We start from the raw sequence: 15,913 nt of genomic DNA, 5'->3' as shown, positions 1-15,913 counted from the left end.
TGCTGGGGTACACCTATGCAGTTTCTCCTGAATGGTTTGAGGGTTCCGCCTATACTTTTGCTACAGAAATGTTACTGGGGTCTGCCTATAATTTTGCTACAGAAATGTTCCTGGGGTCCGCCTATAATCTTGGTCCACCAATGTTTCAGGGGTTCGTCTTCACTCTTGTGACAGAAATGTTACTGGGGTCCGCTTATACTCTTGCTACAGGAATGTTACTGCGGTCTGCCTATACTTATGCTACAGAAATATTACTTGGGTCTTCCTAAACTTTTACTACATAAATGCTACTGGGGTCTGCCTATGCAGTTTCTACAGAATAGTTTGAGGGGTTCGCTTATACTTTTGCTACAGAAATGCTACTGGGGTCCGCCTATACTCTAGCTACAGAAATGTTACTCAGGTCCGCCTATACTTTTGCTACAGAAATGTTACTGGGGTCCGCCTATGCAGAAACTGCTGAATGGTTTGAGGGGGCAGCCTATACTTTTGCCAAAAAAATGTTACTGGGGTCTGCCTAAACTTTTGCTACAGAAATGATACTGGGGTCCACCTATACTCCTGCCTCACCAATGTTTCAGGGGTTTGCCTACATTCTTGCTACAAAAATGTTACAGGGGTCTGCCTTTACATTCGCTACAGAACTATTACTGGGGTCCGCCTACGCAGTCTCTACTGAATGGTTTGAGGGGTTCACCTAAACTTTTGATACAGAAATGTTTCAGGGATCTGCCTATACTCTTGCAACCGAAATGTTACTCGGGTCCGCCTATACGCTTGCTGCAGAAATGTTACTATGGTTACGCCTAAGCAGCTTTGCTATAGAAATGTTACAGGGGTCTGCCTATACTTTTGCTACAGAAATTTTATGGGGGTCTGCCTAAGCAGTTTCTACTGAATGGTTTGAGGGGTTTGCCTATACTTTTGCTACAGAAATGTTACTGCAGCCCGCCTATACTCTTGGTACACCAATTTTTTAGGGGTTCGCCTAAACTTATGCTACAGAAATGTTACTGGGGTCTGCCTATGCAGATTCTACAGAATGGTTAGTTTGGTTCAACTATACTTTTGCTACAGAAACGTTACAGGGGTCTGCCTATACTTCTGCTAAAGGAATGTTACTGGGGTCCGCCTATGCACTTTCTACTGAATGGCTTGAGGGGTTGACCTATACTTTAGTTACAGAAATGTTACTGGGGTCCGCTTATGCAGTTTCTACTGAATAGTTTGAGGGGTTCACCTATATTTTTGCAACACTAATGTTTCAGGGGTTCGCCTGCACTCTGGCTACAGAAATGTCACTGGGGTCTGCCACACTTGTGCTACAGAAATGTCACTGGGGTCTGCCTTTCCTCTTGCTACACCAATTTTTCAGGGGTTCGCCTACACTCTTGCTACAGAAATGTTACTGGTGTCTGCCTATACTTTTGCTACAAAAATGTTACTGTGGTCCACGTATACTCTTGCTACAGAAAGTTTACATGGGTCTGCCTATACTTTTGATACAGAGATGTTACTGGGGTCCGCCTATGCAGTTTCTACTGAATGATGTGAGGGGTTCGCCCATACTCTTGCTACAGAACTGTTACAGGGGTTCGCCTATAATCTTGCTACTGAAATGTTACTGGGGTCCGCCTATGCTCTTGCTACAGAAATGTTACATGGGTCTGACTATACTTTTGCTACAGAAATGTTACTGGGGTCCGCCTATGTAGTTTCTACTGAATGATGTGAGGGGTTCGCCCATACTCTTGCTACAGAAATGTTTCTGGGGTCCACCTATACTCTTGCTTCAGAAATGTTACAGGGGTCTGCCTATTCTTTTGCTGCAGAAATGTTACAGGGGTCTGCCTATACTCTTGCTACAGGAATGTTACTGGGGTCCGCCTTAACTCTTGCTACAGAAATGTTTCTGGGGTCCACCTATACTCTTGCTTCAGAAATGTTACTGCGGTCTGCCTATATTTTGCAACAGAAATATTACTGGGGTCCGCCTATGCAGTTTCTACTGAATGCTTTGAGGGGTTCGCCTATAGTTTTGCTACAGAAATGTTATTTGGATCTGCCTATATTCTTGGTACACCAATGTTTCAAGGGTCCGCCTATAGTTTTGCTGCAAATTGTTTTTACTGGGGTCCACCTATACTCTTGCTACAGAAATGTTACAGGGGTCTGCCTATTTTCTTGCTACAGAAATGTTACTGGGGTCTGCCTATACTTTTGCTACAGTAATGTTAATGGGTTCTGCCTATGCAGTTTCTACTGAATGGTTTGAGGGTTTGACCTATACTTTTGCTACAATAATGTTACTGGGGTCCGTTTATAGTCTTGCTACATCAATGTTAAAGGGGTCTGCCAATACTTTTGCTACAGAGATGTTACTGGGGTCCGCCTATGCAGTTTCTACTGAATGTTGTGATTGGTTTGCCTATACTTCTGCTAAAGGAATGTTACTGGGGTCCGCCTATGCACTTTCTACTGAATGGCTTGAGGGGTTGACCTATAGTTTAGTTACAGAAATGTTACTGGGGTCCGCTTATGCAGTTTCTACTGAATAGTTTGAGGGGTTCACCTATATTTTTGCAACACTAATGTTTCAGGGGTTCGCCTGCACTCTGGCTACAGAAATGTCACTGGGGTCTGCCACACTTGTGCTACAGAAATGTCACTGGGGTCTGCCTTTCCTCTTGCTACACCAATTTTTCAGGGGTTCGCCTACACTCTTGCTACAGAAATGTTACTGGTGTCTGCCTATACTTTTGCTACAAAAATGTTACTGTGGTCCACGTATACTCTTGCTACAGAAAGTTTACATGGGTCTGCCTATACTTTTGATACAGAGATGTTACTGGGGTCCGCCTATGCAGTTTCTACTGAATGATGTGAGGGGTTCGCCCATACTCTTGCTACAGAACTGTTACAGGGGTTCACCTATAATCTTGCTACTGAAATGTTACTGGGGTCCGCCTATGCTCTTGCTACAGAAATGTTACATGGGTCTGACTATACTTTTGCTACAGAAATGTTACTGGGGTCCGCCTATGTAGTTTCTACTGAATGATGTGAGGGGTTCGCCCATACTCTTGCTACAGAAATGTTTCTGGGGTCCACCTATACTCTTGCTTCAGAAATGTTACAGGGGTCTGCCTATTCTTTTGCTGCAGAAATGTTACAGGGGTCTGCCTATACTCTTGCTACAGGAATGTTACTGGGGTCCGCCTTAACTCTTGCTACAGAAATGTTTCTGGGGTCCACCTATACTCTTGCTTCAGAAATGTTACTGCGGTCTGCCTATATTTTGCAACAGAAATATTACTGGGGTCCGCCTATGCAGTTTCTACTGAATGCTTTGAGGGGTTCGCCTATAGTTTTGCTACAGAAATGTTATTTGGATCTGCCTATATTCTTGGTACACCAATGTTTCAAGGGTCCGCCTATAGTTTTGCTGCAAATTTTTTTTACTGGGGTCCACCTATACTCTTGCTACAGAAATGTTACAGGGGTCTGCCTATTTTCTTGCTACAGAAATGTTACTGGGGTCTGCCTATACTTTTGCTACAGAACAATTACTGGGGTCTGCCTATACGTTTGCTACAGTAATGTTAATGGGTTCTGCCTATGCAGTTTCTACTGAATGGTTTGAGGGTTTGACCTATACTTTTGCTACAATAATGTTACTGGGGTCCGTTTATAGTCTTGCTACATCAATGTTAAAGGGGTCTGCCAATACTTTTGCTACAGAGATGTTACTGGGGTCCGCCTATGCAGTTTCTACTGAATGTTGTGATTGGTTTGCCTATACTTCTGCTACAGAAATGTTACAGGGGTCTGCCTATACTTCTGCTACAGAAATGTTACAGGGGTCTGCCTATACTTTTGATACAGAAATGTTACTGGGGTCTGCCTATACTCTTGCTACAGAAATGGTACTGGGGTCCGTATATACTCTTGCTACAGAAATGTTACAGGGGTCTGCCTATACTTTTGATACAGAAATGTTACTGGGGTCCGCCTATGCAGTTTCTATTTAAAGTTTTGAGGGGTTCGCCTATAGTTTTGCTACAGAAATGTTATTGGGGTCCTCCATATTCTTGGTACACCAATGTTTCACGGGTTCGCCTATACTCTTGCTATAGAAATGTTACTGGGTTCTGCCTATACTCTTCCTTTAGAAATGTTACTGGGGTCTGCCCATACTTTTGCTATAGAAATGTTACTAGTGTTTGCCTATCCTCCTGCTACAGAAATGTTACTGGTGGCCACCTATACTTTTGCTACAGAAATGTTACTGGGGTCAGCCTATGCAGTTTCTACTGAATGATGTGAGGGGTTCGCCCATACTCTTGCTACAGAAATGTTACAGGTGTTCGCCTATTCTCTTGCTACAGAAATGTTACTAAGGGTCTACCTATACTTCCGCTACAGAAATGTTACTGGGATCCGCCTATACTCTTGCTACAGAAATGTTACAGGGGTCTGTCTATACCTTTTCTAATTAATGGTTTGAGGGGTGAACCTATACTCTTGCTACAGAAATGTTACTGGGGTCCGTATATACTCTTGCTACAGAAATGTTACAGGGGTCTGCCTATACTTTTGATACAGAAATGTTACTGGGGTCCGCCTATACTTTTGCTATAGAAATGTTACAGGGGTCTGCCTATAATTTAGCCACATAAATGTTACTGGGGTCCGCCTATGCAGTTTCTACTGAATGGTTTGAGGGGTTTGCCTATACTTTTGCTGCAGAAATGTTACTGGGGTCCGCCTATACTCTTGCTTTAAAAAACGGTATTGGGGCGGCCTATAATCTTGCTACAGAAATGTTCCTGGGTCTGCCTATACTCTTGTTATAGAAATGTTACTGGGGTCCGCCTATATTTTTTCTACAGAAATGTTATTGGGGTCCGCCTATACTCTTGCTATAGAAATGTTACTGGTGGCCTCCTATACTTTTGCTACAGAAATGTTACAGGGGTCTGCCTATAATTTTGCCACAGAAATGTTACTGGGGTCCGCCTATGCAGTTTCTACTGAATGGTTTGAGGGGTTTGCCTATACTTTTGCTGCAGAAATGTTACTGGGGTCCGCCTATACTCTTGCTTTAAAAAACGGTATTGGGGGCCACCTATAATCTTGCTACAGAAATGTTCCTGGGGTCTACCTATGCTGTTGGTGCACAAAGACTTCCCATTGCGATGTTTTACCTATCTGGCACAAATGCACTGACTGACTTGGGCAGAAATGTGGGCCAAGGCTGGAGTCCTTGGTGGGGTGAAACTCTGCCATGTTTGGGCACTCTGATTTCTTCTTGTGTAATACCATCTTTGTGCTCCCACAGCATAGGCAAGCCCAAGAAACTCAAAGACTTCCCATTGTGGTATTTAGCTATCTGACACCTACATAGAATGAATTGTGTGGGGACACATGGATTTCTCATTGCTATGTAACTCGCGGCACCTGGGTTCACACAAGTTGGTGGCCGGGACCGAGCCTGAACCTGGGCCCGCTCCTGTGCTTCCGACACAGAGTATTGCTGCATTGTGCAGATGTGTAGTGTCAGGGTAATTCTAAGTACAGCACCAATCAGGCCCACCCCACTTGCCCCGCTGCCGGCGGTAAGAAGAGACACCACACACGGAAGTCTGGTATAGTTCCTCACACGGGGACATGACTGCGCTTCGCTTTTATTACAGATTACATGAGATCTTATACCCTTTGTTCTCATCACTAGAAATGGGTGATGGGCTCATTGGCTAAAATTGACAGCATAACCATATATGGGAAGTCCGGATTTCCGGCCTGAGACAGTGAAAGTTCAGATGCATAGTTGAACAGTTGTTATCTTGCTACGGCGCCTCTGGAAAAACAGCCAAGTATGCGTCCTTGTGTCTGGTTCTTCCTTAGCTGGGTTTTAAGATACATTTTGTCTTTGTCTCGCAAGGCCTTTGGAATATCTGATGTAAGGCGACAGATTTTTTCTCATTTGGAATTGAATAGAACTTGCATATAGGTATAAAGCATAAAAAACATATGGCAATATATACATATACCCTCACAGTAGAAGTGCTGGCACCTGAGTCCCCTTAATGCCCACATTTGCGGCTCCTGACAATTTTGTGACGGAGGTGGCACGGGATTGGAATGATGATCGTACGTCAATTTATCATCAATTCTCAACAGCATTGTGGGCTATCACCCATACTTTCAAAGAGGGTCGCTGCCTGGCCCTGCCAACACTCTGCAGTGTGTGCCTCCGCTCCGGTTCCTGCTAATCCAGTACGCACTTATAAATAGACATGAGGGTGGTGTGGCTATCAAGCGAGCATGTGGCATGAGGGCAGCTGAACGCTGCACAGGGAAACCTTTGTGTGCTGTGGATGCAAAGTCGTGCAGGGGTGGGTGAGAAGGGGGTGGACAGCAATGCCAGCATGTAACCCAGGAGAAGAGGCAGCGGTGTCACCTGCAGGCAGTGATTGTCCTTGGTTGCAGGTAGTGTGGTGCTTAGCTAAGATGTGCCAGCGCGTGTGCCTTGCTAATGATGGTTTGTCCGAAGTAAATTGTTAGGAAGGTGATGCCAGACTCTCCCCCCATTTTGGCTTAATAGTGGGACCTGGCAACCTCTGATGCAGCCATGCATGCTGCCCCCCTGCCCTTCCCTATCCGTTTCTGTGGTGTTTCCATGACTTTCTGATGTTTTCTGGTGTTTGACAAGTCATAACCTATGCGGAGCATTGGTCCCTTACAAAAATGCTCGAGTCGCCCATGGACTTCAATGAGGTTTGTTACTCGAAACGAGCTCTTGAGCATTAAGAAAAGTTCGACTTGAGCAACGAGCACCCGAGTATTTTTTTTTTTCCAAAGTATTTTTTATTAAACACTTTCAAAGCATACATGGTGTTACACTCTTACATTTTGGCAAGTGGTTACAGAAGAAGAAACATATGTTATTAGCTACATTGTAACAGTATCGTGTATCAATCTAGGAAACGATAGTTGGGTGCTGAAGGTATGCAATATTGATATTTCAGCATGTATATAATGAGTGTTTGCAACAACTTTGTATAATTATATATAACTGAACATATATTGTTGAACGACATTTTAACAATTACACCGCTTGTTTCAGTAGTAAGATTTGAAGTAGTAAGAGGTTGTCGTAAATATAAGTTGTTAAATCTGATAAGAACACTAATATTTTCTTTAAAACACATTTTTTAACTCAAATTGTTGCCAATACTTCCAAACATAATTAAATTTGTGTAGACAGTTGTTATTTTTTGCATATAGTTTTTCATAGCAATGATGATCTGCTATCATGTCCAGTAGATCTTTTTTCGCTATGATGTTTTTTGCGGCTAGGAGAAAGTGGCAAATCCATTTCCTTTTCTTTCCAGGGATATATTCACAGTCTAGGAGAAGAAGGGCTAATGGTGGGGAGTGTGATAACCTTACTCCCGTGATGGATTGTATAATGTTAAATACTTCTCTCCAAAACAGTTGAATTTTAGGGCGCCCCCAAAATAAGTGGTAGAGTGAACCCTCGCCGCCACACTCTCCCCAGCAATTTCTGTTAACATTTGGGAAACATTTAGCTAATTTTGTAGGTGTATAGTACCATCTAGATAGAACTTTGTGATGCCTTTTTAATTAGCTGGCTGAGAGGGTGGTTTTATTTGCCCAATCAAAGGACCATTGCGAAGGGTGAAAATTTCTTCGTAAATCTCGTTCCCAATTTAACAAATGTATTATTTTTACATTATTCATATTGCCAGATAAGGTATCATATAATAATTTAGTTAGCAAGGTTTGAGAGGTGTTGCATCTATGGAATAGGGATTCCAACTGCTTAGGGAGAGAGCACCTCTCTAGATGGGAGCTGTGAAGAAAGGAAATCATTTTCATATAGGAATATGCCTCTGTGTTTGGTAGACTAAACCTATTCTGAATTGATTTGAAAGTGAGGGGTTTTTCTTTGTCAAAGAGGTCTGTTACAAGTTTAATCCCTTTTTCGCTCCATTCTTTGGTATTTAAATCTTGAATATAGTAAGAAAGAATTTCTAAAGGGAGTTGTATTGGTGAATCTCTGAGAATGGATTTATATTTACATGGCAGAGAATTCCAGCAGTGCAGAGTTGTTTTCATTAAAGGAGAGAGATTGTGTGTTAGTAGGGGTGTAGCAATCTTTAGGTATAAGATTCCTAGGATGGAGGCTGTGATAAGAGATCCTAAGGTTCTATTGTGATTTCTATATTTTTCTATATGTCCCCATGGAGGGAGTTGAGATTCTCTCAGCCATGCGCCAGATTGGTTTATAATAATTGCTTGATAGTATGCTAATAGGTTTGGAACTCCAAGACCCCCTTGTTTCCTGTGTAAATACAGGATTGAAGCGGCTAGTCTAGGTTTTTTCTTATTCCAGATACATTTTAGTAATTGTTTCTGAAAGTTAGAAATTATGTTTTGGGGGATAGGGTAGGATAATGTGCGGAAAAAGTAGAGGATCTTTGGTAGGATCAGCATTTTGTAGAGTGTTATTTTACCAAACCATGAGAATTCTTTCTTTTCTAGATCCTCTAATTCTTTTTTGAGTGAATTTAATAATGGGTCTAGATTAGATGAATTAATCTTTGTCTTGGACTGGCATATTTTGATCCCTAGGTAAGGTATTTCTGTGTGCTACTGAAAGGGGAACTCTTTTTGGATATCTATTTTTAGTTTCTTCCTACGTTGATTCCCAGTATTTGTGACTTATCTGAGTTCAATTAGTAATAGGAGGCGCCACTAAAATGAGATATACGTTCGTGTGCACTTCTTAGGGAGTTTAAGGGATCAGTTAGAGATAGGAGGACATCGTCGGCAAAGAGTCCAATTTTGTGTTGTCTTGAGCTGGGCGGGATTCCTCTAATCTCTGTCGACATTCTAATTGACCCCGCCAGGGGTTCTATGACCATGACAAATAATAAGGGAGAGAGGGGACACCCTTGACGGGTACCGTTGGTTATGTAAAAGGGGGAAGATAGGGCTCCATCTACCAGTACCCTTGCGGAAGGTTTCGCATAAAGGGCTCGAACCGCATGAAGATAGTTGTCACCTACTCCAAATTTCTGGAGGACAACAAATGCAAACCCCCAGTGGACTCTATCGAACGCTTTCTCTGCATCCAGGGAAAGGAGGAGAGAAGGCGCTCGACTCAAGCCCATCATTTCCACAAGGTTCTGGGTTCTTCGTGCACCATCTGCTGTGTTTCTGCCCTTCGTAAACCCCACTTGGTCGCTGTGTATTATTTCAGGCAAGACCTCTATTAACCTTGATGCTAATATTTTAGAATATATTTTTGTATCAGTATTTAGAAGTGAAATGGGTCTAAAATTCGCTGGAGATGTAGGGGCCTTGCCTGGTTTGGGTAGCGTGATTATTGTGGCTTGTAACATTTCTTCAGGCATTGCACCCTTTGTCATTGACTCGTTAAACGTAGAGGTTAGATGTGGGGATAGAATAGGTGCAAATAATTTATAGTATTCATTGGACAGGCTGTCTGGCCCAGGAGATTTATGGTTTTTGGATATATTTATTGCTTTGTTTACCTCTATAATAGATATGGGCTTATTTAGAGCTTCTTTTTGTGAGCCCACAGAGGGAAGGGTCACGCTATTTAGAAACCTGTCTATGATTTCCGGGGTAGGTTGAGGGGTGTTTGTGCACTCTTTTAAATTATAGAGGTTGGCATAAAAGTTTTTAAATTGTTCTGCAATTTGCTGGGGATGGGAAATTTTTTGTTGTGAGGTCATTTATGCTATTTGTGTAGGGAATTTTTGCCTTAATTTGTCTTTTTTTTGCCAATTTGGCCATTAATTTTGTGGGTTTATCTATATTGGAGTAGAAGTTAGCTTTGGAGTATATGAGATTTTTATTGTAGTTGTCTAAAAGCATTTTCCTTAGTTCTCTTCTCAGTGAGATTAATTCTGACTGGGAGTTGTTTTGAGGATTTTCTTGTTCTGTTTTTTCTTGTTTTTTTAATTTTTTTCCAGCAAGGTATTAAGTTTAGCTTGTTTATTTTTTTGTTCTTGTGCTTTCAATTTTATTAGAGCCCCTCTGATCACCGCCTTATGGGCGTTCAGAGAGTGAAATTATTTATATTTGGGCTTTTATTTAAGGCAAAGTACTCTGTCAGAGCTTTTTTGATTTGTTCTTGGGTGCTGGGTGATTTGAGCAGATTTATATTGTTGCGCCATATTCTAGCTGGATTAAAAGGGGCGTTAATGTTAAAGTTTATGCAGATGGGGGAGTGGTCAGACCACGTAGTCGTTCCTATAGTGGAATTTGTTATAGAAGTGAGAGTCCATCTGTCCACTATAAATAAGTCGATTCGAGAAAAGGTCTTGTGTCTCGATGAAAAGAAAGTGAATTCCCTTGAGGAGGTATTAAAGCATCTGAAAGTGTGGTAAAGACCTTCTCTATGGAGCCAGGGTTGTAAAACTGCGGATGTTCTACTGTCTGCTGTGGAATCTAATTTTTTATCTGGGATGATATTGAAGTCCCCACAGATAATTAATTTGCCTTTTTGGATTTTTTTGACTTTCTTTATTATTCTATTTAAAAAGGATATTTGTGCTCTGTTGGGTGCATAAATGTTAGCTAATGTAATTGGGGTTTCGTTAAGCGTTCCCTTCAAAATAATGTATCTGCCTTTCGGATCACTCATTTGTTCTTCTACGGAGAAGTGGAGATTCTCCTTAAAGGCTATTAACACTCTTGCATGTTTTTTATTCTGAGCGCTGGCTGAGAAAATTTGGGGAAAATTTTTATTTGTAAATTGAGGTTTAGTGTGTTTTGAGAAGTGGGTTTCTTGTAAGCACAACACGTCTACATTATACGTCTTTGCATCCTTCCAAATCATTGCCCTTTTGAAGGGTGTGTTTGGTCCCTTCACATTTTGTGAGTATATTTTAATGGACATGATATATTTTTAAGGAAAGCTCAATGTTAGGGTTTAGTTTGGCAGCATAAGAAATAAACAAAACAGGATGAATAGAACATATTAAACCAAGTGTAGGTCTTCTATTGAATGAAACATAAGTGGTTGTCTTCCATGGATTTGGTGCAAGACCTTTGTAGGAAGTCAGGTTTCATAACCTGGTGTCTTTTGGGGGACAAAAAAATTTGCCTTGCAGGATAAAGCCCGTTATTTACTCACGTATCCTGGAAACCCAGCTAGTCAGATCGACGATGATTCATTCAGGGTTGAGTTGTTCTCCTCTTGGCGGGGTAGTTGGTAGTGTGCGTCGATTGAAGGAACTTTGGGTTCTTTGAGGCCTAGCAGTTTGTGGATTGTCTGTGAGCGAGATGTCCCATTTTGCTAGAAGTTTTTCTCCGGCTTCTGGGGATGATATGATGTGCATAGCGTTGTTCTTATGAATCATAATTTTTGTTGGGAAACCCCATTTATATGGGACTAGCTGATATACCCGGCTTCGCCCGAGTTAATTTGGTACTGGTGTTTATCTGGTGGTCACACGGAAAATCTTATGAAGTCGTGGTTACTTTAGAGATACCGGAAAAACATATGTTCACCATTTTGCATAGTTCTCTGCGTTACCCAGGAAACACCACGGGGAGGTAACCATGTGACGTTTCCTTTATATAAAACTAGCTTACCCGTCGCGCGTTGCTGCGAAAACAGACAGACATACATTCATTCGTTTTTATATATCTAGATAACAACCAATCACAGCGCAGCTTTCATGTTACCTCAGTGGTATAATATATAACAACCAATCACAGCGCAGCTTTCATGTTACCTTAGCAGTATAAAATATAACAACCGATCACAGCGCAGCTTTCATGTTACCTCAGCAGTAAGAGAAATAACAACCAATCACAGCGCAACTTTTATTCTGCCTCAGCAATATAAAAAATAGCAACCAATCACAGCGCAGCTTTCATGTTACCTCTGCGGTATTATATATAGCAACCAATCACAGCGCAGCTTTCATGTTACCTCAGTGGTATAATATATAACAACGAATCGCAGCACAGCTTTCATGCAACCTCAGTAGTATAAGAAGTAGCCACCAATCACAGCACAGCTTTCATGTTACCTCAGCAGTATAAGAAGTAGCCACCAATCACAGCACAGCTTTCATTTTACCTCAGCATTCTCAATATCCAGCAATTGTCTTGCGAAACGTTCGGCGGTGCATCATTTTCTGGTTGAACACTCATCCCGTTGCTCGTAATGCCTTTTGCTTTCGTACTTGAGATGGAAATCAAACGATCTTTGTCTGGGGGGCATAACTGTCGAAGATGCTCGCACGCGCACCACCTATCGTAGGATAGTTGTACTATGCCTATAATCTATCCAGGAGTGTACTCAACAACTTCCCAAAGTTTCATGGCGAAGAGACATAAGGCCTTGCCCATAAGCATTCCCCAACCTCCAAGAACTGAACCTACCTACCTGAATGAGATTTTGTAGGCCGCTGCTTCCCCCTTGCGGGCTGAATAAAATAGCCGTTGGGTGGAACATACAATTTATCCGGCTGCTGTGGCTTCTTAGGAAGATATCCTAGTACTTGTTTACCCACTTCCAACTCCAATGGTAATTGGCTGGCGTGCTCTAGTGGTTCCAAGCTGTACGTGTCATAATAGAGCCTTAATGACATCACAATGCAGCTTTATAGAACATGTTGGGGCATGTTCAAGGGCGTCCGATGTTGATGACATCAGTGATGACATCACAATAGCAGGTGGCTTACTTATTCGATCTACGTGGGGGGTGGTAACTTTCGACGACGCTCGCGCGCGCGCCATTTATCGTAGGATAGTTGTACTATGCCTATAATCTTCCCAGGAGTGTACTCAACAACTTCCCAAAGTTTCATGGCAATCGGATGAATGGTGTAATAGCGCATAAAGGACAAACAGACACGCACACAGACATACATTCAATTTTATATATATAGATTTTGGCAGATCTCAGAGCTGCAGTCACTTGGGAAAAGGATTTCCGAGCTTGGATTGTGGATTGTAATAGATCTGCATAAAGGCTAATGTTAGCATATGGTGATGGAAGAGGGTGGGATCTCCTTGAGGTCATCATCAATTCTTCTTTTATATGAAAAAAAATGCAGTCTAGCGATCACGTCACGTGGAATGGAGTCTGGCAAGAAGCTCGGTTTTGCTAGCCTGTGGGCTCTGTCAATTATGGAGTCCTGTTCATTAGAGTTAGGAAGAATGGTCTTTATTAGTTTAGTAAGATAATTTTTTAAGTCTATTTGAGACACGTTCTCAGGTATGCCTCTGAATTTAATGTTATTCCTTCTGCTTCTATCCTATAAGTCGGTCAGCTTGTTTTTAATAAGTTCTACCTCTTCCTCTAGTGTGTAATGAGCATCTATCAAATTGTTGTGGGATGCTGTAACTTCGCTCTTTTTGGTTTCAATATGGTCGGTACGGGTTTCAAGCTCTTGTATGGAGCTGTTAACTGTGACACAGAGAGCTTGGATGTCCCTTTGCAAGGATCCATGTAAGGCAAGCATCATGCTTTTAATGAGGTCCTCCGAAGCTGGGAGGTTCGAGGAAGGGACATTTTTGATCAGGTCTTCATCAAAAGAAAGTTGTTGTTGGCACAGGTTAGATGAGGGAGAAATACGGGGTTTCTGCTTTTCTGGACTTGCAGAAGGAAAGGAAGAGGAGGATTGGGATTGAGAGCTGAACGACGCCATTTTAGGTGTTTCTGCCGCGTTAATATGGGGCCTTTCGGCACTGTCACCCTATTCTGAGAGAGAGTTCTTGGTGAACTTCCGTGTGGCAGCTCTGGACTGTCTGCCTGTGCCACTGCTTCTCTGGAGGAGGTTGCTGAGGGTCGTGGATTCTCCCTGCTTGCTCCGGGGCTCGTGTGCGGAGAGACACCATCTTTACTGACAGGCTGTGCTTGTGCCGAGCCACGGGAGGAGAAGAAGTCTGACACTTTGTGGAGCGGAGTCTTTATGTTCCTCCTTTTCGGCATGTTGTTCCTTGAGGTATGGGGTGCTTCTTTGTTCAGTCTGGCAAAGCTGGGATTGCTTTTTGTCACTTTCAAAGGGCTTTGAAGAGCGGAGCTTGGCTCTACACGTTCATCTCCATCTGCATCAGGCCACGCCCCCCCCCCCCCCGAGCACCCGAGCATTTTGATGCTCGGTCATCTCTAGTTTAGGCCCACTTACTAGAACCCGGGATAGGGAATCTACAGAGCTCAGTATGTGAACTCAATGAAGATTTTCATATTTCTCCGAGTTTAGGAACTCTAACCAATAGTGCCACATTTTTGAAAACTTTCCCCAAGTGTCTTTGAAAGAAGCTGTAAGGTCTTTACTGTACTTTTTGCGCTGTTGAGGACTGTTCACATTGGTGCAATGATTTAGAAGGCTATCCAGCTTAATTGGTTCCAGATGTGTTTATCTTCCTGCAAAATTGTGCTGTGGATATGGTGTTTATATGGTGTGGACAGGTAAATGGGAAGGTGCTGGGTGGGATGTAGACTATTCAGTCCAGGGCTTTCTTGTGGGTCCCAGTAAAAACACAGAGCTTATTACTGGGACAAAAAAGACTACAAGGCCATGCAGTCAGGGCTCATTCACACAAGCAATTGCGATATCGCTGCGAGAAAACCTCTACAATATCACGTTTTGCTCAGATGTCTCAAAAATGCTTTTTCTTGCAAAAACAATGCTGCTTGTGATTTTCTCATGATAGACAATAGGAGTTTCTAGTGTTAAAAACGCATTGCATCACACGCAAATATCAAGTTTGTGCATTGTAATGCGATAAAACAAAGTCTCCATAGGAAAACATGGGCAATAAAAAAGCACGCAGAAAGATAGGACATGCTGCGATTTACAAATTTTGCAACATCTGATGAGTGCATACATCTCAGATGTAAATGAAACCATCGATATGGGTTTCATAATTCTGTATTTTCACTCATTCTCGTATTACTCAAAAATGCACTATTTTCTCGCAAGTGTGAAGGCGCCCTCAGGGTTAGAGCCTGGAAGTGTGTGCAACTTTTTGGGTTCCTGATCAACGTTTGCTGCAAACCAGCCTTGGGTGAGAAGAACCTTAAGTATAGCTGGCACCTTACCAGTTTACAGTTTATTTTGTGTTCCGTTTTACACTAAGGTCAAGGGTCACCAGTGGCTGCTGTTTCCTGGGGTTACCTTGTATTATGCTGGAAGTAAGAAAAAATAAAAGTAACTTAAACTTTGATCTGGTGTAAGTGAGCCTATGTGATGTTGTCGGGCCCCACCCACTACGTAGACATTGCTACAATGGATAAAAATATTCTCGAAGGTCTGTACTATTTGAGACTATTGTATAAAGACATTTTCAACAGAATTTGAGCGTGTGCTGCAGTTTCGGCGGGCCCATTCATGCATGACAGAATATTCCATAACAGTATTGTAGAATATGCCTTCCTGTGGATAACTGTATTGGCCCAGAATTTGTGGTCCCCTCCAGCACTTTAGAATGCATGTTATATGTATGTCTTGTGTCATTGTCTTGAGTGTTGTATGAGTCAGTTTTATGTGTATTAACACTTCTAGGCACGAAAGGGTTAATGTCCGGTAATGTATGGAAAGTGTATTGCATTTGTCTAGTTATGTATAGGTCTGTGTGTAGGTGAAGGAGTAGTGGATCAGGCATCAAGAGAGGAGGTTGTGAGTTGGAGTTGGTCGAATGATGGAGATGAAGGAGAAATGGGCTGGTGCTCCTGCCAGAGCTCAGCCGTGTCGGAATCTCTCCTTACAAGAAGTTCGCCCTTTTGGCATTTAGGAACCCAGGACATGCCAAGAATGTGTGGGTGTGGGAGCGCAAGAAACGCATGTTCCTATTCAGAAACTGCAAATTATGCACCGCCTGATGATAACTA

Source organism: Eleutherodactylus coqui, chromosome 8 (genome assembly GCF_035609145.1).
Source record: "Eleutherodactylus coqui strain aEleCoq1 chromosome 8, aEleCoq1.hap1, whole genome shotgun sequence".
Taxonomy (NCBI): domain Eukaryota; kingdom Metazoa; phylum Chordata; class Amphibia; order Anura; family Eleutherodactylidae; genus Eleutherodactylus; species Eleutherodactylus coqui.
The sequence above is the reverse complement of the archived record's forward strand: the minus strand, read 5'-3'. Positions refer to the sequence as shown.